The 26124-nt window shown below is 32.6% G+C and overlaps 1 protein-coding gene across 19 annotated transcripts in view; it reads right to left on the bottom strand.

Annotated features, from left to right (window-relative positions):
* Positions 1–26124, bottom strand: part of LOC108035863 (acetylcholine receptor subunit alpha-like) — a 604633-nt gene that overhangs the window by 107185 nt on the left and 471324 nt on the right. For 8 of the 19 annotated variants that reach the window (XM_050886177.1, XM_050886170.1, XM_050886169.1 and 5 more), the window contains one exon: positions 3014–6237. The exons of 7 other annotated variants lie outside the window; for them this stretch is intronic. The gene's annotated coding sequence lies outside the window, so the exon portion shown is untranslated. Of the gene's footprint in view, positions 1–3013; positions 6238–14741; positions 15528–22083; positions 25296–26124 lie in introns of those variants that run through there. 4 more of the 19 variants (XR_007763682.1, XR_007763683.1, XM_050886178.1 and 1 more) reach the window with 4 other exon arrangements.

Here is a 26124-nt window from a genome sequence, read left to right on the forward strand (position 1 = left end):
TAGTTCATGTACTCGTAAGCTAATGAAAGCAAGACATTCGCTTTTTCATCTGTAGACAGCGAAGTTCCAGGTATATTACAATCCTAAAATAAAAGTTGTTCTCTATTGTACAGCTGATTTGAGACTGACTTTATGGCGCGGGGAAACGGTAGCCATACAAATACAATAATTAAATATTATAGAAATCCTCAACAAGTATCATTTCCGACTTCCGACCACAGCAATCAAAAATGCATTTCTTAATAGAGCAGACAAATGTATCCATAATTTGTGTATTCAGATTATTGTTTCATGGGGAATGTAAAGTCCGAAAATTGCAACCGAGCAGTTAAAAGTGCGAGAAGAGCGCAAGATCTTTAAACTTAAGCTTTTGTTTAGGAAAAAAAATTAATAGAATGAGTGTGAAAAAGAGGGAGCGTTTTGCAGCTAATACGCATAGAAAAAAACAAAATAAAACTGCACTGTAATATAAAGAATATATAAAGAAATAAAAATCATAAAACAAAACAACCATACACAAAATACAATTAATTCACTGTCAAAGCGAAAATAAAGGAACTTATCGTTTATATTGTGAACTTTTAAATTTTCCACCACAATTTAAAAATTCATCACTGTCAAAGCGAAAATAAAGGAACTTATCGTTTATATTGTGAACTTTTAAATTTTCCACCACAATTTAAAAATTCTGCCAGGAGTTGAAGTTGCGGCCAAATATTAAAATGGCAGAGCAAAGTTCCTAAATTTTCCCAATTTCCAACACTAAAAAGACGCGTTCGATAGGTATTCTTAAGCAACTCTGGTCCCGCAATTTTCGATAGCCAAGCCTTGCCTACTGGCGCATCTCAATTTTTCGCTCTTTTCTGTTTTGAACTTTGGCCGTGTGAGGATCGTTCTCGCTTAAACATATTTTCATCAGTGTTTGAACCAAACCCAGATTTCTAACAAAACCAAAATCGTAAAAAATATCAGACATCCTCAGCCTTTTTAAAGATTTTCTTTCACCAGGCAAATACGGCAACCTTGCCGTTGAATAAACAAAGAGAATTCTGGAAATCGAGGTATTCCTTCTGGTGGTTCCTGTTTTCCTGGAATCGTGCGAAATTCTTGGAAGTCGTGGTACTCCTTCTCTTGACTCCAGTTTTCCTAGAAAGAAGTCCCTAAATCGCAACAACGTGATTGTCAGCATTGTGGAAAATTCTTGGAAGTCGAGGTACTCCTTCCAGTGGTTATAGTTTTCCTGGAAAAAGTCCTTAAAGCGCATCAACGTGATCGTCAGCGTTGTGGAAAATTTATTTAAAATCTTTAAATTCCTATAAACTTAAAATTAAATAAAACAACTAAATTTGAAGTGAATTCCTATAAGAAATAAAGTAATTTAAATTATCACAAATACTAGTGTAATCAACTAATTTGTAATGCAATAAACAATCTCGTAATGAGAGCAATTGTTTGAAGTGTTTTTCCCAATTTTATCTACAGTCAATTGAAATGCAGTTTTACAATTTATAAACAAAATTATATTTTTATATTATTAAATAATTATTATAAAAGAAATTCCTTTTCGATTAAATACTTGCTCAGTTAAATTTAATAATCAAAATTAATGTTCAAATTTGGATAGCCTTTATTTGATTCGATATGACTTTAGCATACAACTTTATATGATACCCTACTTTGTAACTTTAATGATGATTATTACTTTTTATATATATTAAACCTATTATAAACATGAATTGCTAAATTTTTTTTCAATGGAAGCTTGCATCAATGAAGATGGTTAGGAGTTAGGCATGTGTCAAAGGGATCACCAACCGCTTTCAGGCTATGCGGCTACAATGATCATGGTTGGGTGGCAATGTCAGCGGCAACTAACATCATCGCTGCTGACACCGAAACACATACATCAGCTGCTGCCATTCCATTTAGGCAGCACCCTTCTTTTCAGGTATTCCCTTTCCCTTTATCCCACTATTAATTCTGTCCTCCTACAATTTTACATCAAAGTCCGTTCGCACGCGAATTAAAATAGGATATTGTATATACATATACGAGCAAGTCGCACTGTGGATCAAATTGGAAACTCACTCCCTTCACCGACGAAAAAAAGAGCCGGAACCAGCGCGTGCCCCACTTGAAGCTACACCCACCATCTTTCGCTGCTGCTAGAATCATTTGTGATATGCTACAGTATTATATTATATATAATAATTTCATTTTTGGCGCCCAATGTGGGGCTAAACCGGCAAGCCCGACTACAAATATTTTGTAAAGGACAGTCACTTCCATCTGACTAGGTTTCTATTTCTGACTTTGAAGTTTTTATTGTTTTTCATTTTCCCTTTTTCTAGTTTAGCTGCTTAGTTCTGTGGATACAATAATTTATTTATTGCCTAGACTAGCAGTTGAACATAATTTTTATGTTTAATTCTCAGGATGTGTTATAATTAATTTTATAACTCCCAAATTTAATTTAAAAACCATCGTGTGCAGGCAAATTGTGATTAGGAAACGTTGTTTTTTGGTTTGAACGTGGATTTAATTGCTACGGCCATCCCGTCTAACACTCATTTAGTTTTCATGCTAGAGGTTTATTTTATTGTGACTGACATATTGCATTGCATTATTGAGAATACAACCAGGTGAAAAGTGAAGGTTATTTATCACCGCTAGCCCCAACAGATTAGATTTTCTAAATGTTTACTTTTACACTTTCACCCAAACCAATTTATTTTCCTAATGTTTTGGTATGTTATCCTATTAGTTATTCAATACCTTTCGATTAATGTATCACCCAAAACAATCGGACGATTACTATAGATTTTCATTTCTTCGCCTTCACACACCCTCCTGGTGCGCTTCGTCAACACGTGGACTGCTCTCCACAGTGATGTAGAAGTCACTCATCGTCACTACGAGGAGTGCCATTAACAGTGATAAAAGGATATTAATTAAATATAAATAAATAGATATTATTATTAAAGGTATATACAGCCATAGTTTGTTTTTTTATGAATCAACTTTATTTTTTAACAAATACATACATTTTAATTAATTTCAATAGTTTTATTTCTGTCTTCTAAAATGTTAACTTTCTATTTCACATATTTTCACGCTAATTGTTAGATATATACTACAAAATTTTAACTTACAATGTTGACATAAATTTGTTAAGGTGTCATAAATAACACTATCTAATTTACCTTGATGGTTATTAGAAAGTCTTATTCGCTTTAAACTGCCATTTTCAACTGGTTTTACGAAAAAGTTCCCCAGCAAGAGTTCTAAGAAAAGAACCTCAAATTTAAAAAAATGGTTTTTTGTTTTTTTATACCCTTGCAGAGGATATAATCATTTCAGTTAGAAGATTGCAACGCAGTGAAGGAGACGTTTCCGACCCCATAAAATATATATATTCTTGATCGGCGTCACAAGACGAGTCCATATAGCCATGTCCGTCTGTCTGTCCGTCTCTCCGTCCGTTTCTACGCAAACTAGTCTCTCAGATTTAAAGCTATCGGGCTGAAACTTACCCAAAAGTCTTTTTTCTATTGCAGGTAGTATATAAGTCGGAACCAGTGGGATCGGACAACTATATCTTATAGCTCCCATAGGAACTATTGGGGAAAAAATTAAAAAAAAAATTATATCTTTGGTGTTTTTTAACATATAACCTCCTACACTTGGAAATAACATTTTTTAATTAGTTTTGAATTTTGAATTAAATTCTATCAAAATTGGACGACTATATCGTATAGCTCCCATAGGAACAATCAAAACTTAGTGGAAAAAAATAATATAGAAAAATTATATTTTCGGTGTTTTTAGACATATAACCTTCTACTCTTGAAAATAACATGAAATAAAAATTATATCTTTGGTGTTCTTTAGCATATAGCTTTCTAAGCTTGGAAATATCATTTTTTAATTAGTTCTGAATTTCGAATTAAATTTTATTAAAATAGGACGACTATATCATATAGCTGTCATAGGAACGATCGGAAAATTGGTGGGAAAATAATATGAAACAAATTATAGCTTTGGGGCTTTTTGACATATTATCTTATAATATTGGGAATATACGTTTTTATATTTTTAAGAATTTAGAATTCAGTTTAATAAAATTATTGATTATTTTTTTAAACTGCAAGGGTATACAAACTTCGGCTTGCCGAAATTAACTTCCTTTCTTGTTTAATATATAACTTTCTAAGCTTGGAAATAACATTTTTTAATTAGTTCTGAATTTCGATTTAAATTTTGTCAAAATCGGACGACTATATCATATAGCTGCCATAGGGACCATTGGAAAATTAGTGGTAAAATAATATGAAAAAATTATATCTTAGGTGTTTTTTAACTTATAAACTCCTACGCTTGGAAGTAACATTTTTAAATTGGTTTTAAATTTCGATTTAAATTTTATCAAAATCGGATGACTATATTATATAGCTGCCTAGGAAAGACCGGAAAATTAGTGGTAAAATAATACGAAAAAATTATATCTTCGGTGTTTTTTAACTTATAACCTTCTACGCTTGGAAATAACATTTTTTAATTAGTTTTGAATTTCGAATTAAATTCTATCAAAATCGGACGACTATATTGTATAGCTCCCATAGGAACGACCGGAAAATGGGTCGGAAAACATGAAAAAAATTATATCTTTGGTGTTCTTTAACATATAGCCTTCTAAGCTTGAAAATAACATTTTTTAATTAGTTCTGAATTTCGAATTAAAAATATATTAAAATCGGAATACTATATCATATAGCTGTCATAGGAACGATCGGAAAATTGGTGGGAAAATAATATGAAAAAATTATTTACTAAAGTTGTTTAATTCTTATAACTGCAAGGTTATACAAACATCGCTTTGCCGAAGTTAACTTCCTTTCTTGTTTTTTAACAGTAATTATCATAGTCAACAACGTTTTTTTGGTATTTTTGACCCTCATTCCTTAAAATTAGCTTAAATCGTTATTTTTTTAAATCGTCCAGTTATGAAAAGATAAGTAAGTGTTTAAGACAGAGGCCGATGGTACTACTATTAGTGAATACTTACTATATTAAAAAATAACTTTACTCTTTTCAGTTAAGATTAAAATTGTCTCATTTCCTCATTTCAAAGGTTTACTTACTAACCAATTACAAGTTCGCGGTTAAAAAAAAACAAAAAGACAGCATTTTTCCAATTTTTAAAGACCCATTTCACAGAACCCGTGCATATAGCTATTTTTGTTGAATACATTTCTTAAAGGAAATTCAAAGCAAAAATGATTTTCTACGGCCGCGAGTTAGGGTCTCCCATAAAAAAACGAATTAAAATAATGTTTAAGTTGCCTTTATAAAAAGGCTTTAAACGACACTTATTCTTTATTTCCTGACTTAGAATTTAAATGATATCTAGATGTCGTTTTTAATAAATGATTAACAAATATATTTTCTATTAGGTGCGCATACTATTATCCCTAGCATAACAAAAACAATTTGTCTAACAAAATAAAAACCATTTGATTTAAATAAATCAAAAAAATGTAGTTTGAACTAAGTTTGTTTGTTTATTGTTTTTTAACCTAAGTAAAGTTTTAAAAACCATGTAAAAACCTAATTTAGTTCATTTTGATAGGAAACTCTATACAGACATTTTTTGGCCACCAAACTGGTGAAGGTTTTTACCAGAATGAAATGTTTTTTGGCTTAAGACCTTTAATAAAAAATTAATGCTATACATCTTCGGTTGCATGGGTACGAGTACATAATTTTAGTTTTCGTTCTGGCATTTAAAACGAATTCACTGGGCCAAATGTCTAATCGCAATGTCTAATCGCAAATAAAACGATTCGAATTACAATTTTTTATCTTCGTAGGCATAACACATTAATTTAATTATCATATTATAATTTATTAGAATCATATTAATTTAAAACTCCTTAAACACTGGTCATTTAATTTTACGAAAACGTATAATTCACATTAAGCTACCTAACCTTCTAACACCGTGTCCAATATAATTTCAATCGCAATGTATTTATGGTCATATATATAAGACGTTTGAAATTGCGTGAAGCCACAAAAGTCACTTAGGGTTTGAAATAACTTTTAAATGTAATTTTAGATGTATAAAAGTGGCAAGAATATTATTTCTTATGTCAAAAAGTCATTTTAAAATTTTTTCGGTACTGCCGTCGTCGTTGTCGACTGAGTGATGATTTTGATCCAGTATGAATTGTTGAGCTGCAGGGTAAACAGAGAATTGTATACATTGAATTAATATGAATTATAAAGTTATAAAAATAAAGTTCAGAAAATGTATTGTTAAGATCATAAAAATCCAAGAAGAAATGTCAATGCAGACAAGAAAACCAAATGGCTACAGTTTACAGTTTACATAAATATGTCAGTTATCAAATGTTTTTTAGCCAAAACATGACCTCATTTTAAGGCAAAAAGCACAATTCGTAAAAAGTGATTAGGTAGTCTAATAATCTCTGTTATTAATAGTCTTTCCCATTTTGTATTTTTCGTTATGCTTTTCAAAATGAAAACGGCAAAATGAAACTCTTTGTGTAATGAAAGATACCTTTTTTACTTTTTTATATTCGTCCGACATAGACAAAAGGCAGAAGAAAACGTTTTCGACCCCTTAAATTCTTAATCAGTATCAATAGCTGACTCGATTTAGCCATGTCCGTTTGCCGTCCGTCTGAACGCTTAGATCTTGAAATCTAAAAGAGGGGTGGGATTTCTGGGCTTCCTGCGCAGCGAAAGTTTGTTTCAGCAGGGTGCCATTCCCGCTTTAACTTAACTAACAGTTTTTATTCCAGTGATAACTGATATGTATTTGCCCATTCTAACGCTCAGAAATAGCCAAATATATTGAAATAGCTGGTATGTTGTGCTTTAGAATATCGCTTTGCTACTTATCTATTCCGACTTCCCTTTCGCTGAGTAACGGGTATCGTGATGTACACGAAAACGTACACCTATTTACTTTCACATAGTTGCAATATGTAAGCTCTGTAATACAACGACATGGAAAGGACAGACAGACAGACAGACAAAAAGAGGAGGAAGATCCTTTACTCAGTATTAAAAAGCATGAGAAGGCAGTAAAATCATAAAAGAGTAAGAATTAACTTTAAAATACTGAAATATAACTTATCTTTTTTTGAATCACCCATCTTTTCATTCTCACCTGAAATGCTTTCTCATGAGCGGAACAGAAAGAGACGGAAGATCCTTTTCTCAGTATTGAAAAGCACGAGAAGGCAGTAAGAGCATTAAAATCGTCTATGTAAATGTGACGGGCTATAAATCATTCTGTTTTTCTATTGGTCTACGACGAAACTCGTGTGCTTAATGCCATTTTTCCGACTTTACCAAGGTATTCAAATTTTCGTCATCAGCTGGATGATGTCGCATGTGAGCTATAGTGTAGGCCCTCAAGAATTGGAATCGTTTCTGAAATATCAACTAGTCATAATAGTTGCGGTTCGAAACCAAAATTTGGCGTACGACTCCAGTCTTGGCCAAAATTCAACGGACCTCCTAGTCACGTCCGAGAGCAAAGTAACAAACATAGAGTGTCGCAAGATCTTTCTTATTGCACGGCAATAACAGCAGCTAGGTCTGTGAGCAATGCACAATTGTCAGGTGTATGGACACACCAGGGTATACTTCACTTCGAACAGTTATGAAGCTTGTAGAGACTTCCACGATTCGGCTAACTGCCCTGCCAACAAAGAAGACACCCAAGTCCACGAAGAAACGTGTCTAAGCATTCACCTTGACAGACTACTAATCTGGAGAAGACACATCGAAAGCAAGAAAATACATTTAAATCTTAAGGCCGGAAGCTTTCACTGGATTCTTAATGCTCAACAACTCCACTCTCAAGCCCATCTGGACATATGGCTCTCAGCTATGGGGAACACCAGCAGCAGCCCAATACCCGAGCTCAACTGATCGAAGTCAAGCTTTTGTAGGTCAGTTTTGGTCTTGGAAACCCCAAGACCTTAATATGGTCATAGATGACTCCTTTGCCAAAAATATATTTTTTTTTAGTTATTTAAGCCTGGATAAAAATTAGCTTGATTATAAATATTTCTGTTTTAATGCACAGTAAGCCAGTAATGTAATGCTATTAAACGTAATATACTTTCAGTATGTCTGTTTGACTGATGTACACACTATACTTAAAGCTAAGTAATTTTCTTGATTATGATTATACTATGATTATATTTCTTATTAAAGTTATTTATATCTTTTCTTTCGGCGGTAGTCAATATACTGTCATAAAAAGAAGCGTTGATAATAAGCTGAAATGTTTTTGATCTGAGAACCTGAAATTGTACCTTAATGTGGTTGTTTCGTGGTTATCTGCGGTCAAGATGAAAGCAACAACATTTTAAACAGTTAGTTTGTAGGTCGGCGGATCAGTTGATTTTGATATATGAGCAGCTACTTGGTCTTACCGGTAAAGTTATGTGAACAGATTTCAGAATCGGCCTGCAGGAGCATCATTTAATATCAGCATCAGCAACATCTGGCATCTGGCATGTCGGGTATGTGGTGCACAGAATCGGTACTTACAAGCTTTTTAAAAAAATTTTTTTTGTTTCATTTTTTAATGGACGTGGAGATAAGAGATGCCTCTTATTGAAATAGAATTCATTTAATAAATTGTACGGAGGAGGTATCCATTCCTATATTTTCTACAGTAAGCTATAGAGCCAAACTCGATAGAACGCTTATCAAACAGCAAGAAATATATCGGTGCAGTTTTTGTAGTTTCTAACGCAATTGCAATATTATTTATAACATTGTGAAGTTGTTTATGGATTCCGTGTCCTTTTTTGAATGCAATTTAATAATTTCTATTTTTGAACAATTAGTCTTAAACTGATATTGTCATCTGTAGTATTTTTATACCCGTTACTTGTAAAGTGAATGAATGCATCATAACTCGATTTCTGAAATGTGGTTACTGCTAAGTGATTGGTCAAAATTATTATAAATTTGATGAGTACTTGGCTAGCCGCTCGAATTCCGTAAAGTGCAAATAAAGAAATACTGTTCATTACACCTTGCACCCAAAACGTAAGAAAAGTGGAAGACTTCCCCTATGTCGCCACGGGCCTCCCAAACTGTAGATCCTACACTTAAAGTGCCGAAAGAATTGTATCTGAAAGTATTCATGATAGAAACACATTTTTTTCTTGGGCAGGATCCCACGGCCTTAACAACCAGCCAACCGAACAAGGGACGCTGCCGTCGTACGACGAATTCGCGAGACAATAGATGCGTGGACCCGTTGGCTTCAACTTCACCTCGAATATCATTATAAGTAAAGACTCTTCCAAGCATCGTTCTGCGGTCCGCTAAGGAGGGTAAGTTAATTAGGACTAGAAGTTAAAACAAGGTTTGCATCCCAGCTTAGTAGCGGCCTAAGGTGGCTCCCCTACGGGAAACTAAATGTAACGTTGAGTAGATAAAAGAGATAATTTTTTAAAAGTATTTTTTGTCTTAAGATACCTTAAGATTCATCTTAAAAGAGCAATATAATACTCTACTGCTTCACTGAATTCAGTGTAAAAGAAGTAGGTTCAAATATATTTTTTAAATACCTTGATCACAAATAATGTAAGTTCTAAGATGTTTATCTACGTTTCGTAGGGTAAACTATTTAAAAAGGCCCTTGCAAAAAGCATGCGCTCAACATTTATTTCAATTTGTAAGAAATTGATCGGATATGCGTTGCTCCGGTTCAAATTTCAAAACACTAGGAGGGAAGAAAAGTGGTTGAATGAAGTTTACAAAGACTTAAATAATTTTTGTAGTGTAGCACGGTAAATATAAGCCGATCACTTAAATAACTAGAATTATAGAATAAATATAAGCTCTTTAAAGATCCAAGGTGGCTTTAGCTACAAAGCATAGGTACAGTGATTTGAGACTGACTTTATGGCGTGGGGAAACGGTAGCCATACAAATACAATAATTAAATATTATAGAAATGCTCAACAAGTATCATTTCCGACTTCCGACCACAGCAATCAAAACTGCATTTTTTAATAGAGCAGACAAATGTATCCATAATTTGTGTATTCAGATTATTGTTTTAAGGGGAATGTAAAGTCCGAAAATTTCAACCGAGCAGTTAAAAGTGCAAGAAGAGCGCAAGATCTTTACTCTAAAGCTTTTGTTTAGGAAAAAAATTAATAGAATGAGTGTGAAAAAGAGGGAGCGTTTTGCAGCAAATACGCATAGAAAAAGACAAAAGAAAACTGCACTGTAATATTAAGAATATATAAAGAAGTAAAAATCACAAAAACAAAACAACCATACACAAAATACAATTAATTCACTGTCAAAGCGAAAATAAAGGAACTTATCGTTTATATTGTGAACTTTTAAATTTTCCACCACAATTTAAAAATTCTGCCAGGAGTTGAAGTTTTGGCCAAATATTAAAATGCAGAGCAAAGTTCCTAAATTTTCCCAATTTCCTACACTAAAAAGACGCGTTCGATAGGTATTCTTAAGCAACTCTGGTCCCGCAATTTTCGATAGCCAAGCCTTGCCGACTGGCGCATCTTAATTTTTCGCTTTTTTCCGTTTTGAACTTTGGGATCGTTCTCGCTTAAACATATTTTTATCAGTGTTTGAACCAAACCCAGATTTCTAACAAAACCAAAATCGTAAAAAATATCAGACATCCTCAGCCTTTTTGAAGATTTTCTTTCACCAGGCAACCACGGCAACCTTGCCGTTGAATAAACAAAGAGAATTCTGGAAATCGAGGTATTCCTTCTGGTGGTTCCTGTTTTCCTGGAATCGTGCGAAATTCTTGGAAGTCGTGGTACTCCTTCTCTTGACTCCAGTTTTCCTAGAAAGAAGTCCCTAAATCGCAACAACGTGATTGTCAGCATTGTGGAAAATTCTTGGAAGTCGAGGTACTCCTTCCAGTGGTTATAGTTTTCCTGGAAAAAGTCCTTAAAGCGCATCAACGTGATCGTCAGCGTTGTGGAAAATTTATTTAAAATCTTTAAATTCCTATAAACTTAAAATTAAATAAAACAACTAAATTTGAAGTAAATTCCTATAAGAAGTAAAGTAATTTAAATTATCACAAATACTAGTGTAATCAACTAATTTGTAATGCAATAAACAATCTCGTAATGAGAGCAATTGTTTGAAGTGTTTTTCCCAATTTTATCTACAGTCAATTGAAATGCAGTTTTACAATTTATAAACAAAATTACAGCCAATAATACAACAAATTGAAAGCGCTTTCAACGTTGATTGACTGTTTATAATAATATTCCAATGTTCTTGATATTATAAAAGAAATTCCCTTTCGATTAAATACTTGCTCAGTTAAATTTAATAATCAAAATTAATGTTCAAATTTGGATAGCCTTTATTTAATTCGATATGACTTTAGCATACAACTTTATATGATACCCAACTTTGTAACTTTAATGATCATTATTACTTTTTATATATATTAAACCTATTATAAACATGAATTGCTAAATTGTTTTTCAATGGAAGCTTGCATCAATGAAGATGGTTAGGAGTTAGGCATGTGTCAAAGGGATCAGCAACCTCTGTCAGGCTATGCGGCTACGGTGATCATGGTAGGGTGGCAATGTCAGCGGCAACTAACATCATCGCTGCTGACACCGACACACATACATCAGCTGCTGCCATTCCATTTAGGCAGCACCCTTCTTTTCAGGTATTCCCTTTCCCTTTATCCCACTATTAATTCTGTCCTCCTACAATTTTACATCAAAGTCCGTTCGCACGCGAATTAAAATAGGATATTGTATATACATATGCGAGCAAGTCGCACTGTGGATCAAATTGGAAACTCACTCCCTTTACCGACGAACCAGCGCGTGCCCCACTTGAAGCTACACCCACCATCTTTCGCTGCTGCTAGAGAGATTATATAATAATCTCATTTTTGGCGCCCAATGTGGGGCTAAGCCGGCAAGCCCAACTACAAATGTTTTCTAAAGGACAGTCACTTACATCTGACTAGGTTTCTATTTCTGACTTTGAAGTTTTTATTGTTTTTCGTTTTTCCTTTTTCTAGTTTAGCTGCTTAGTTCTGTGGATACAATAATTTATTTATTGCCTAGACTAGCAGTTGAACATAATTTTTATGTTTAATTCTCAGGATGTGTTATAATTAATTTTATAACTCCGAAATTTAACTTAAAAATCATCGTGTGCAGCAAATTGTGATTAGGAAACGTTGTTTTTTGGTTTTAACGTGGATTTAATTGCTACGGCCATCCCGACTAACACTTATTTAGTTTTCATGCTAGAGGTTTATTTTATTGTGACTTACATACCGACTGACATATTGCATTGCATTATTGAGAATACAACCAGGTGAAAAGTGAAGGTTATTTATCACCGCTAGCCCCAACAGATTAGATTTTCTAAATGTTTACTTTTACACTTTCACCCAAACAAATTTATTTTCCTAATGTTTTGGTATGTTATCCTATTAGTTATTCAATACCTTTCGATTAATGTATCACCCAAAACAATCGGACGATTACTATAGATTTTCATTTCTTCGCCTTCACACACCCTCCTGGTGCGCTTCGTCAACACGTGGACTGCTCTCCACAGTGATGTAGAAGTCACTCATCGTCACTACGAGGAGTGCCATTAACAGTGATAAAAGGATATTAATTAAATATAAATAAATAGATATTATTATTAAAGGTATATACAGCCATAGTTTGTTTTTTTATGAATCAACTTTATTTTTTAACTAATAAATACATTTTAATTAATTTCAATAGTTTTATTTCTGTCTTCTAAAATGTTAACTTTCTATTTCACATATTTTCACGCTAATTTTTAGATATGTACTCCAAAATTTTAACTTACAATGCTGACATAAATTTGTTAAGGTGTCATAAATAACACTATCTAATTTACCTTGATGGTTATTAGAAAGTCTTATTCGCAAACTAGTCTCTCAGATTTAAAGCTATAGGGCTGAAACTTACCCAAAAGTCTTTGTTCTATTGCAGGTAGTATATAAGTCGAAACCAGCCGGATCGGACAACTATATCTTATAGCTCCCATAGGAACTATCGAGGAAAAAATTAAAAAAAAATTATATCTTTGGTGTTTTTTAACATATAACCTCCTACACTTGGAAATAACATTTTTTAATTAGTTTTGAATTTCGAATTAAATTCTATCAAAATCTGACGACTATATCGTGCAGCTCCCATAGGAACAATCAAAACTTAGTGGCAAAATAATATAGAAAAATTATATTTTCGGTATTTTTAGAGATATAACCTTCTACTCTTGAAAATAACATGAAATAAAAATGATGTCTTTGGTGTTCTTTAACAAATAGCTTTCTAAGCTTGGAAATAACATTTTTTAATTAGTTCTGAATTTCGAATTAAATTTTATTAAAATCGGACGACTATATCATATTGCTGTCATAGGAACGATCGGAAAATTGGTGGGAAAATAATATGAAACAAATTATAAGTTTGGGGCTTTTTGACATATTATCTTATAATATTGGGAATATACATTTTTATATTTTTAATAATTTCGAATTCAATTTAATAAAATTATTGATTATTTTTTGAAACTGCAAGGGTATACAAACTTCGGCTTGCCAAAATTAACTTCCTTTCTTGTTTAATATATAACCTTCTAAGCTTGGAAATAACATTTTTTAATTAGTTCTAAATTTCGATTTAAATTTAGCTGCCATAGGGACAATTGGAAAATTAGTGGTAGAATAATCTGAAAAAATTATATCTTAGGTGTTTTTTAACTTTTAACCTCCTACGCTTGGAAATAACAATTTTGAATTGGTTTTAAAATTTCGATTTAAGTTTTATCAAAATCGGATGACTATATCATATAGCTGCCTAGGAAAGACCGGAAAATTAGTGGTAAAATAATATGAAAAAATTATATCTTTGGTGTTTTTTAGCTTATAACCTTCTACGCTTGGAAATAATATTTTTTAATTAGTTTTGAATTTCGAATTAAATTCTATCAAAATCGGACGACTATATCGTATAGCTCCCATAGGAACGACCGGAAAATGGGTCGGAAAACATGAAAAAATTATATCTTTGGTGTTCTTTAACATATAGCCTTATAAGCTTGAAAATAACATTTTTTAATTAGTTCTGAATTTCGAATTAAATTATATTAAAATCGGAATACTATATCATATAGCTGTCATAGGAACGATCGGGAAATTGGTGGGAAAATAATATGAAAAAATTATTTACTAAAGTTGATTATTTCTTACAACTGCAAGGTTATACAAACATCGCTTTGCCGAAGTTAACTTCCTTTCTTGTTTTTTAACAGTAATTATCATAGTCAACAACGTTTTTTTTGGTATTTTTGACCCTCATTCCTTAAAATTAGCTTAAATCGTTATTTTTTTAAATCGTCCAGTTATGAAAAGATAAGTAAGTGTTTAAGACAGAGGCCAATGGTACTACTATTAGTTAATACTTACTATATTAAAAAATAACTTTACTCTTTTGAGTTAAGATTAAAATTGTATCAGTTCCTCATTTCAAAGGTTTAGGCATACTTACTGATTTTCTACGGCCGCGAGTTAAGGTCTCCCATAAAAAAAACGAATTAAAATAATGTTTAAGTTGCCTTTATAAAAAGGCTTTAAACGACACTTATTCTTTATTTCCTGACTTAGAATTTGAATGATATCTAGATGTCGTTTTTAATAAATGATTAACAAATATATTTTCTATTAGGTGCGCATACTATTATCCCTAGCATAACAAAAACAATTTGCCTTAACAAAATAAAAACCATTTGATTTAAATAAATCAAAAAATGTAGTTTGAACTAAGTTTGTTTGTTTATTGTTTTTTAACCTAAGTAAAGTTTTAAAAACCATGTAAAAACCTAATTTAGTTCATTTTGATAAGAAACTCTATACAGACATTTTTTGGCCACCAAACTGGTGAAGGTTTTTACCAGAATGAAATGTTTTTTGGTTTAAGACCCTTAATAAAAATTTAATGCTATACATCTTCGGTTGCATGGGTACGAGTATATAATTTTAGTTTTCGTTCTGGCATTTAAAACGAATTCACTGGGCCAAATGTCTAATCGCAATGTCTAATCGCAAATAAAACGATTCGAATTACAATTTTTTATCTTCGTAGGCATAACACATTAATTTAATTATCATATTATAATTTATTAGACTAGTCATTTAATTTTACGAAAACGTATAATTCACATTAAGCTACCTAACCTTCTAACACCGTGTCCAATATAATTTCAATCGCAATGTATTTATGGTGAAGCCAAAAAGTCACTTAGGGTTTGAAATAACTTTTAAATGTAATTTTAGATAAAAGTGGCAAGAATATTATTTCTTTTGTCAAAAAGTCATTTTAAAATTTTTTCGGTACTGCCGTCGTCGTTTTCGACTGAGTGATGATTTTGATCCAGTATGAATTGTTGAGCTGCAGGGTAAACAGAGAATGGTATACATTGAATTAATATGAATTATAAAGTTAAAAAAATAAAGTTCAGAAAATTTATTGTTAAGATCATAAAAATCCAAGAAGAAATGTCAATGCAGACAAGAAAACCAAATGGCTACAGTTTACAGTTTACATAAATATGGCAGTTATCAAAATATTGAAAAAGAAAAGCAGTTTTTTTTAAATAGAATATTAATATGTCTTTTTAGCCAAAACATGACCTCATTTTAAGGCAAAAAGCACAATTCGTAAAAAGTGATTAGGTAGTCTAATAATCTCTGTTATTAATAGTCTTTCCCATTTTGTATTTTTCGTTATGCTTTTCAAAACGAAAACGGCAAAATGAAACTCTTTGTGTAATGAAAAATACCTTTTTTACTTTTTTATATTCGTCCGACATAGACAAAAGGCAGAAGAAAACGTTTTCGACCCCTTAAATTCTTAATCAGTATCAATAGCTGACTCGATTTAGCCATGTCCGTTTGCCGTCCGTCTGAACGCTTAGATCTTGAAATCTAAAAGAGGGGTGGGATTTCTGGGCTTCCTGCGCAGCGAAAGTTTGTTTAAGCAGGGTGCTATTCCCGCTTTAACTTAACTAACAGTTTTTATGCCAGTGATAACTGATATGTATTTGCCCATTCTAACGCTCAGAAATAGCCAAATATATTGAAATGGCTGGTATGTTGTGCTTTAGAATATCGCTTTGCTACTTATCTATTCCGACTTCCCTTTCGCTGAGTAACGGGTATCGTGATGTACACGAAAACGTACACCTATTTACTTTCACATAGTGACACTTGCAATATGTAAGCTCTGTAATACAACGACATGGAAAGGACAGACAGACAAAAAGAGGAGGAAGATCCTTTACTCAGTATTAAAAAGCATGAGAAGGCAGTAAAATCATAAAAGAGTAAGAATTAACTTTAAAATACTAAAATATAACTTATCTTTTTTTGAATCACCCATCTTTTCATTCTCACCTGAAATGCTTTCTCATGAGCGGAACAGAAAGAGACGGAAGATCCTTTTCTCAGTATTGAAAAGCACGAGAAGGCAGTAAGAGCATTAAAATCGTCTATGTAAATTTGACGGGCTATAAATCATTCTGTTTTTCTATTGGTCTACGACGAAACCAAGGTATTCAAATTTTCGTCATCAGCTGGATGATGTCGCATGTGAGCTATAGTGTAGGCCCTCAAGAATTGGAATCGTTTCTGAAATATCAACTAGTCATAATAGTTGCGGTTCGAAACCAAAATTTGGCGTACGACTCCAGTCTTGGCCAAAATTCAACGTACCTCCTAGTCACGTCCGAGAGCAAAGTAACAAACATAGAGTGTCGCAAGATCTTTCTTATTGCACGGCAATAACAGCAGCTAGGTCTGTGAGCAATGCACAATTGTCAGGAGTATGGACACACCAGGGTATACTGTTCACTTCAAACAGTTATGAAGCTTGTATTCACCTTGACAGACTACTAATCTGGAGAAGACACATCGAAAGCAAGAAAATACATTTAAATCTTAAGGCCGGAAGCTTTCACTGGATTCTTAATGCTCAACAACTCCACTCTCAAGCCCATCTGGACATATGGCTCTCAGCTCTGGGGAACACCAGCAGCAGCCCAATACCCGAGCTCAACTGATCGAAGTCAAGCTTTTGTAGGTCAGTTTTGGTCTTGGAAACCCCAAGACCTTAATATGGTCATAGATGACTCCTTTGCCAAAAATATATTTTTTTTTAGTTATTTAAGCCTGGATAAAAATTAGCTTGATTATAAATATTTCTGTTTTAATGCACAGTAAGCCAGTAATGTAATGCTATTAAACGTAATATACTTTCAGTATGTCTGTTTGACTGATGTGCACACTATACTTAAAGCTAAGTAATTTTCTTGATTATGATTATACTATGATTATATTTCTTATTAAAGTTATTTATATATTTTCTTTCGGCCGTAGCGTTGATAATAAGCCGAAATGTTTTTGATCTGAGAACCTGAAATTGTACCTTAATTTGGTTGTTTCATGGTTATCTGCGGTCAAGATGAAAGCAACAATATTTTAAACAGTTATTTTGTAGGTCGGCGGATCAGTTGATTTTGATATATGGGCAGCTACTTGGTCTTACCGGTAAAGTTATGCGAACAGATTTCAGAATCGGCCTGCAGGAGCTGGGAAGCTTCATCATTTAATATCAGCATCAGCAACAATGATTTGCTTCTGGCATGTCGGGTATGTGGTGCACAGAATCGGTACTTACAAGTTTTTTAAAAAATTTTTTTTGTTTCATTTTTTGATGGACGTGGAAGCATCTCTTATTGAAATAGAATTCATTTAGTAAATTGTACGGAGGAGGTATCCATTCCTATATTTTCTACAGTAAGCTATAGAGCCAAACTCGATAGAACGCTTATCGAACAGCAAGAAATATATCGGTGCAGTTTTTGTAGTTTCTAACGCAATTGCAATATTATTTATAACATTGTGAAGTTGTTTATGGATTCCGTGTCCTTTTTTGAATCCAATTTAATAATTTCTATTTTTGAACAATTAGTCTTAAACTGATATTGTCATCTGTAGTATTTTTATACCCATTACTTGTGAATGAATGCATCATAACTCGATTTCTGAAATGTTGTTACTGCTAAGTGATTGGTCAAAATTATTATAAATTTGATGAGTACTTGGCTAGCCGCTCGAATTTCGTAAAGTGCAAATAAAGAAATACTGTTCATTACACCTTGCACCCAAAACGTAAGAAAAGTGGAAGACTTCCCCTATGTCGCCACGAGCCCCCCAAACTGTAGATCCTACACTTAAAGTGCCGAAAGAATAGTATCTGAAGGTATTTGTCCTGTCAATACCTGCCAAAATATGCAGCAGAGTATTCATGATACAAACACAATTTTTCTTGGGCAGGATCTCACGGCCTTAACAACCAGCCAACCGACCGAGGGACGCTGCCGTCGTACGACGAATTCGCGAGACAATAGATGCGTGGACCCGTTGGCTTCAACTTCACCTCGAATATCATTATAAGTAAAGACTCTTCCAAGCATCGTTCTGCGGTCCGCTAAGGAGGGTAACTTAATTAGGACTAGAAGTTAAAACAAGGTTTGCATCCCAGCTTAGTAGCGGCCTAAGGTGGCTCCCCTACGGGAAACTAAATGTAACGTTGAGTAGATAAAAGAGATAATTTTTTAAAAGTATATTTCATCTTAAAAGAGCAATATAATACTCTACTGCTTCACTGAATTCAGTGTAAAAGAAGTAGGTTCAAATATATTTTTTAAATACCTTGATCACAAATAATGTAAGTTCTAAGATGTTTATCTACGTTTCGTAGGGTAAACTATTTAAAAAGGCCCTTGCAAAAAGCATGCGCTCAACATTTATTTCAATTTGTAAGAAATTGATCGGATATGCGTTGCTCCGGTTAAAATTTCAAAACACTACGAGGGAAGAAAAGTGGTTGAATGAAGTTTACGAAGACTTAAATAATTTTTGTAGTGTAGCACGGTAAATATAAGCCGACCACTTAAGTAACTAGAATTATAGAATAAATATAAGCTCTTTAAAGAACCAAGGTGGCTTTAGCTACAAAGCATAGGTACAGTGAAAGACCTAAAGAACTTTTAGTTAGTTCATGTACTCGTAAGCTAATGAAAGCAAGACATTCGCTTTTTCATCTGTAGACAGCGAAGTTCCAGGTATATTACAATCCTAAAATAAAAGTTGTTCTCTATTGTACAGCTGATTTGAGACTGACTTTATGGCGCGGGGAAACGGTAGCCATACAAATACAATAATTAAATATTATAGAAATCGTCAACAAGTATCATTTCCGACTTCCGACCACAGCAATCAAAAATGCATTTTTTAATAGAGCAGACAAATGTATCCATAATTTGTGTATTCAGATTATTGTTTCATAGGGAATGTAAAGTCCGAAAATTGCAACCGAGCAGTTAAAAGTGCGAGAAGAGCGCAAGATCTTTAAACTTAAGCTTTTGTTTAGGAAAAAAAATTAATAGAATGAGTGTGAAAAAGAGGGAGCGTTTTGCAGCTAATACGCATAGAAAAAAACAAAATAAAACTGCACTGTAATATAAAGAATATATAAAGAAATAAAAATCATAAAACAAAACAACCATACACAAAATACAATTAATTCACTGTCAAAGCGAAAATAAAGGAACTTATCGTTTATATTGTGAACTTTTAAATTTTCCACCACAATTTAAAAATTCTGCCAGGAGTTGAAGTTGCGGCCAAATATTAAAATGGCAGAGCAAAGTTCCTAAATTTTCCCAATTTCCAACACTAAAAAGACGCGTTCGATAGGTATTCTTAAGCAACTCTGGTCCCGCAATTTTCGATAGCCAAGCCTTGCCTACTGGCGCATCTCAATTTTTCGCTCTTTTCCGTTTTGAACTTTGGCCGTGTGAGGATCGTTCTCGCTTAAACATATTTTCATCAGTGTTTGAACCAAACCCAGATTTCTAACAAAACCAAAATCGTAAAAAATATCAGACATCCTCAGCCTTTTTAAAGATTTTCTTTCACCAGGCAAATACGGCAACCTTGCCGTTGAATAAACAAAGAGAATTCTGGAAATCGAGGTATTCCTTCTGGTGGTTCCTGTTTTCCTGGAATCGTGCGAAATTCTTGGAAGTCGTGGTACTCCTTCTCTTGACTCCAGTTTTCCTAGAAAGAAGTCCCTAAATCGCAACAACGTGATTGTCAGCATTGTGGAAAATTCTTGGAAGTCGAGGTACTCCTTCCAGTGGTTATAGTTTTCCTGGAAAAAGTCCTTAAAGCGCATCAACGTGATCGTCAGCGTTGTGGAAAATTTATTTAAAATCTTTAAATTCCTATAAACTTAAAATTAAATAAAACAACTAAATTTGAAGTAAATTCCTATAAGAAGTAAAGTAATTTAAATTATCACAAATACTAGTGTAATCAACTAATTTGTAATGCAATAAACAATCTCGTAATGAGAGCAATTGTTTGAAGTGTTTTTCCCAATTTTATCTACAGTCAATTGAAATGCAGTTTTACAATTTATAAACAAAATTATATTTTTATATTATTAAATAATTATTAAGAAATTCCTTTTCGATTAAATACTTGCTCAGTTAAATTTAATAATCAAAATTAATGTTCAAATTTGGATAGCCTTTATTTGATTCGATATGACTTTAGCATACAACTTTATATGATACCCTACTTTGTAACTTTAATGATGATTATTACTTTTTATATATATTAAACCTATTATAAACATGAATTGCTAAATTTTTTTTCAATGGAGGCTTGCATCAATGAAGATGGTTAGGAGTTAGGCATGTGTCAAAGGGATCACCAACCGCTGTCAGGCTATGCGGCTACAATGATCATGGTTGGGTGGCAATGTCAGCGGCAACTAACATCATCGCTGCTGACACCGACACACATACATCAGCTGCTGCCATTCCATTTAGGCAGCACCCTTCTTTTCAGGTATTCCCTTTCCCTTTATCCCACTATTAATTCTGTCCTCCTACAATTTTACATCAAAGTCCGTTCGCACGCGAATTAAAATAGGATATTGTATATACATATGCGAGCAAGTCGCACTGTGGATCAAATTGGAAACTCACTCCCTTTACCGACGAACCAGCGCGTGCCCCACTTGAAGCTACACCCACCATCTTTCGCTGCTGCTAGAGAGATTATATAATAATCTCATTTTTGGCGCCCAATGTGGGGCTAAGCCGGCAAGCCCAACTACAAATGTTTTCTAAAGGACAGTCACTTACATCTGACTAGGTTTCTATTTCTGACTTTGAAGTTTTTATTGTTTTTCGTTTTTCCTTTTTCTAGTTTAGCTGCTTAGTTCTGTGGATACAATAATTTATTTATTGCCTAGACTAGCAGTTGAACATAATTTTTATGTTTAATTCTCAGGATGTGTTATAATTAATTTTATAACTCCCAAATTTAATTTAAAAACCATCGTGTGCAGGCAAATTGTGATTAGGAAACGTTGTTTTTTGGTTTGAACGTGGATTTAATTGCTACGGCCATCCCGTCTAACACTCATTTAGTTTTCATGCTAGAGGTTTATTTTATTGTGACTGACATATTGCATTGCATTATTGAGAATACAACCAGGTGAAAAGTGAAGGTTATTTATCACCGCTAGCCCCAACAGATTAGATTTTCTAAATGTTTACTTTTACACTTTCACCCAAACCAATTTATTTTCCTAATGTTTTGGTATGTTATCCTATTAGTTATTCAATACCTTTCGATTAATGTATCACCCAAAACAATCGGACGATTACTATAGATTTTCATTTCTTCGCCTTCACACACCCTCCTGGTGCGCTTCGTCAACACGTGGACTGCTCTCCACAGTGATGTAGAAGTCACTCATCGTCACTACGAGGAGTGCCATTAACAGTGATAAAAGGATATTAATTAAATATAAATAAATAGATATTATTATTAAAGGTATATACAGCCATAGTTTGTTTTTTTATGAATCAACTTTATTTTTTAACAAATACATACATTTTAATTAATTTCAATAGTTTTATTTCTGTCTTCTAAAATGTTAACTTTCTATTTCACATATTTTCACGCTAATTGTTAGATATATACTACAAAATTTTAACTTACAATGTTGACATAAATTTGTTAAGGTGTCATAAATAACACTATCTAATTTACCTTGATGGTTATTAGAAAGTCTTATTCGCTTTAAACTGCCATTTTCAACTGGTTTTACGAAAAAGTTCCCCAGCAAGAGTTCTAAGAAAAGAACCTCAAATTTAAAAAAATGGTTTTTTGTTTTTTTATACCCTTGCAGAGGATATAATCATTTCAGTTAGAAGATTGCAACGCAGTGAAGGAGACGTTTCCGACCCCATAAAATATATATATTCTTGATCGGCGTCACAAGACGAGTCCATATAGCCATGTCCGTCTGTCTGTCCGTCTCTCCGTCCGTTTCTACGCAAACTAGTCTCTCAGATTTAAAGCTATCGGGCTGAAACTTACCCAAAAGTCTTTTTTCTATTGCAGGTAGTATATAAGTCGGAACCAGTGGGATCGGACAACTATATCTTATAGCTCCCATAGGAACTATTGGGGAAAAAATTAAAAAAAAAAATTATATCTTTGGTGTTTTTTAACACACTTGGAAATAACATTTTTTAATTAGTTTTGAATTTTGAATTAAATTCTATCAAAATTGGACGACTATATCGTATAGCTCCCATAGGAACAATCAAAACTTAGTGGTAAAATAATATAGAAAAATTATATTTTCGGTGTTTTTAGACATATAACCTTCTACTCTTGAAAATAACATGAAATAAAAATTATATCTTTGGTGTTCTTTAGCATATAGCTTTCTAAGCTTGGAAATATCATTTTTTAATTAGTTCTGAATTTCGAATTAAATTTTATTAAAATAGGACGACTATATCATATAGCTGTCATAGGAACGATCGGAAAATTGGTGGGAAAATAATATGAAACAAATTATAGCTTTGGGGCTTTTTGACATATTATCTTATAATATTGGGAATATACGTTTTTATATTTTTAAGAATTTAGAATTCAGTTTAATAAAATTATTGATTATTTTTTTAAACTGCAAGGGTATACAAACTTCGGCTTGCCGAAATTAACTTCCTTTCTTGTTTAATATATAACTTTCTAAGCTTGGAAATAACATTTTTTAATTAGTTCTGAATTTCGATTTAAATTTTGTCAAAATCGGACGACTATATCATATAGCTGCCATAGGGACCATTGGAAAATTAGTGGTAAAATAATATGAAAAAATTATATCTTAGGTGTTTTTTAACTTATAAACTCCTACGCTTGGAAGTAACATTTTTAAATTGGTTTTAAATTTCGATTTAAATTTTATCAAAATCGGATGACTATATTATATAGCTGCCTAGGAAAGACCGGAAAATTAGTGGTAAAATAATACGAAAAAATTATATCTTCGGTGTTTTTTAACTTATAACCTTCTACGCTTGGAAATAACATTTTTTAATTAGTTTTGAATTTCGAATTAAATTCTATCAAAATCGGACGACTATATTGTATAGCTCCCATAGGAACGACCGGAAAATGGGTCGGAAAACATGAAAAAAATTATATCTTTGGTGTTCTTTAACATATAGCCTTCTAAGCTTGAAAATAACATTTTTTAATTAGTTCTGAATTTCGAATTAAAAATATATTAAAATCGGAATACTATATCATATAGCTGTCATAGGAACGATCGGAAAATTGGTGGGAAAATAATATGAAAAAATTATTTACTAAAGTTGTTTAATTCTTATAACTGCAAGGTTATACAAACATCGCTTTGCCGAAGTTAACTTCCTTTCTTGTTTTTTAACAGTAATTATCATAGTCAACAACGTTTTTTTGGTATTTTTGACCCTCATTCCTTAAAATTAGCTTAAATCGTTATTTTTTTAAATCGTCCAGTTATGAAAAGATAAGTAAGTGTTTAAGACAGAGGCCGATGGTACTACTATTAGTGAATACTTACTATATTAAAAAATAACTTTACTCTTTTCAGTTAAGATTAAAATTGTCTCATTTCCTCATTTCAAAGGTTTACTTACTAACCAATTACAAGTTCGCGGTTAAAAAAAAACAAAAAGACAGCATTTTTCCAATTTTTAAAGACCCATTTCACAGAACCCGTGCATATAGCTATTTTTGTTGAATACATTTCTTAAAGGAAATTCAAAGCAAAAATGATTTTCTACGGCCGCGAGTTAGGGTCTCCCATAAAAAAACGAATTAAAATAATGTTTAAGTTGCCTTTATAAAAAGGCTTTAAACGACACTTATTCTTTATTTCCTGACTTAGAATTTAAATGATATCTAGATGTCGTTTTTAATAAATGATTAACAAATATATTTTCTATTAGGTGCGCATACTATTATCCCTAGCATAACAAAAACAATTTGCCTTAACAAAATAAAAACCATTTGATTTAAATAAATCAAAAAAATGTAGTTTGAACTAAGTTTGTTTGTTTATTGTTTTTTAACCTAAGTAAAGTTTTAAAAACCATGTAAAAACCTAATTTAGTTCATTTTGATAAGAAACTCTATACAGACATTTTTTGGCCACCAAACTGGTGAAAGTTTTTACCAGAATGAAATGTTTTTTGGCTTAAGACCTTTAATAAAAAATTAATGCTATACATCTTCGGTTGCATGGGTACGAGTACATAATTTTAGTTTTCGTTCTGGCATTTAAAACGAATTCACTGGGCCAAACGTCTAATCGCAATGTCTAATCGCAAATAAAACGATTCGAATTACAATTTTTTATCTTCGTAGGCATAACACATTAATTTAATTATCATATTATAATTTATTAGAATCATATTAATTTAGAACTCCTTAAACACTGGTCATTTAATTTTACGAAAACGTATAATTCACATTAAGCTACCTAACCTTCTAACACCGTGTCCAATATAATTTCAATCGCAATGTATTTATGGTCATATATATAAGACGTTTGAAATTGCGTGAAGCCACAAAAGTCACTTAGGGTTTGAAATAACTTTTAAATGTAATTTTAGATGTATAAAAGTGGCAAGAATATTATTTCTTATGTCAAAAAGTCATTTTAAAATTTTTTCGGTACTGCCGTCGTCGTTGTCGACTGAGTGATGATTTTGATCCAGTATGAATTGTTGAGCTGCAGGGTAAACAGAGAATTGTATACATTGAATTAATATGAATTATAAAGTTATAAAAATAAAGTTCAGAAAATGTATTGTTAAGATCATAAAAATCCAAGAAGAAATGTCAATGCAGACAAGAAAACCAAATGGCTACAGTTTACAGTTTACATAAATATGTCAGTTATCAAATGTTTTTTAGCCAAAACATGACCTCATTTTAAGGCAAAAAGCACAATTCGTAAAAAGTGATTAGGTAGTCTAATAATCTCTGTTATTAATAGTCTTTCCCATTTTGTATTTTTCGTTATGCTTTTCAAAATGAAAACGGCAAAATGAAACTCTTTGTGTAATGAAAAATACCTTTTTTACTTTTTTATATTCGTCCGACATAGACAAAAGGCAGAAGAAAACGTTTTCGACCCCTTAAATTCTTAATCAGTATCAATAGCTGACTCGATTTAGCCATGTCCGTTTGCCGTCCGTCTGAACGCTTAGATCTTGAAATCTAAAAGAGGGGTGGGATTTCTGGGCTTCCTGCGCAGCGAAAGTTTGTTTCAGCAGGGTGCCATTCCCGCTTTAACTTAACTAACAGTTTTTATGCCAGTGATAACTGATATGTATTTGCCCATTCTAACGCTCAGAAATAGCCAAATATATTGAAATAGCTGGTATGTTGTGCTTTAGAATATCGCTTTGCTACTTATCTATTCCGACTTCCCTTTCGCTGAGTAACGGGTATCGTGATGTACACGAAAACGTACACCTATTTACTTTCACATAGTTGCAATATGTAAGCTCTGTAATACAACGACATGGAAAGGACAGACAGACAGACAGACAAAA

The sequence above is a fragment of the Drosophila biarmipes genome, chromosome 3L (genome assembly GCF_025231255.1).
Source record: "Drosophila biarmipes strain raj3 chromosome 3L, RU_DBia_V1.1, whole genome shotgun sequence".
NCBI classification, from domain to species: Eukaryota; Metazoa; Arthropoda; class Insecta; order Diptera; family Drosophilidae; genus Drosophila; species Drosophila biarmipes.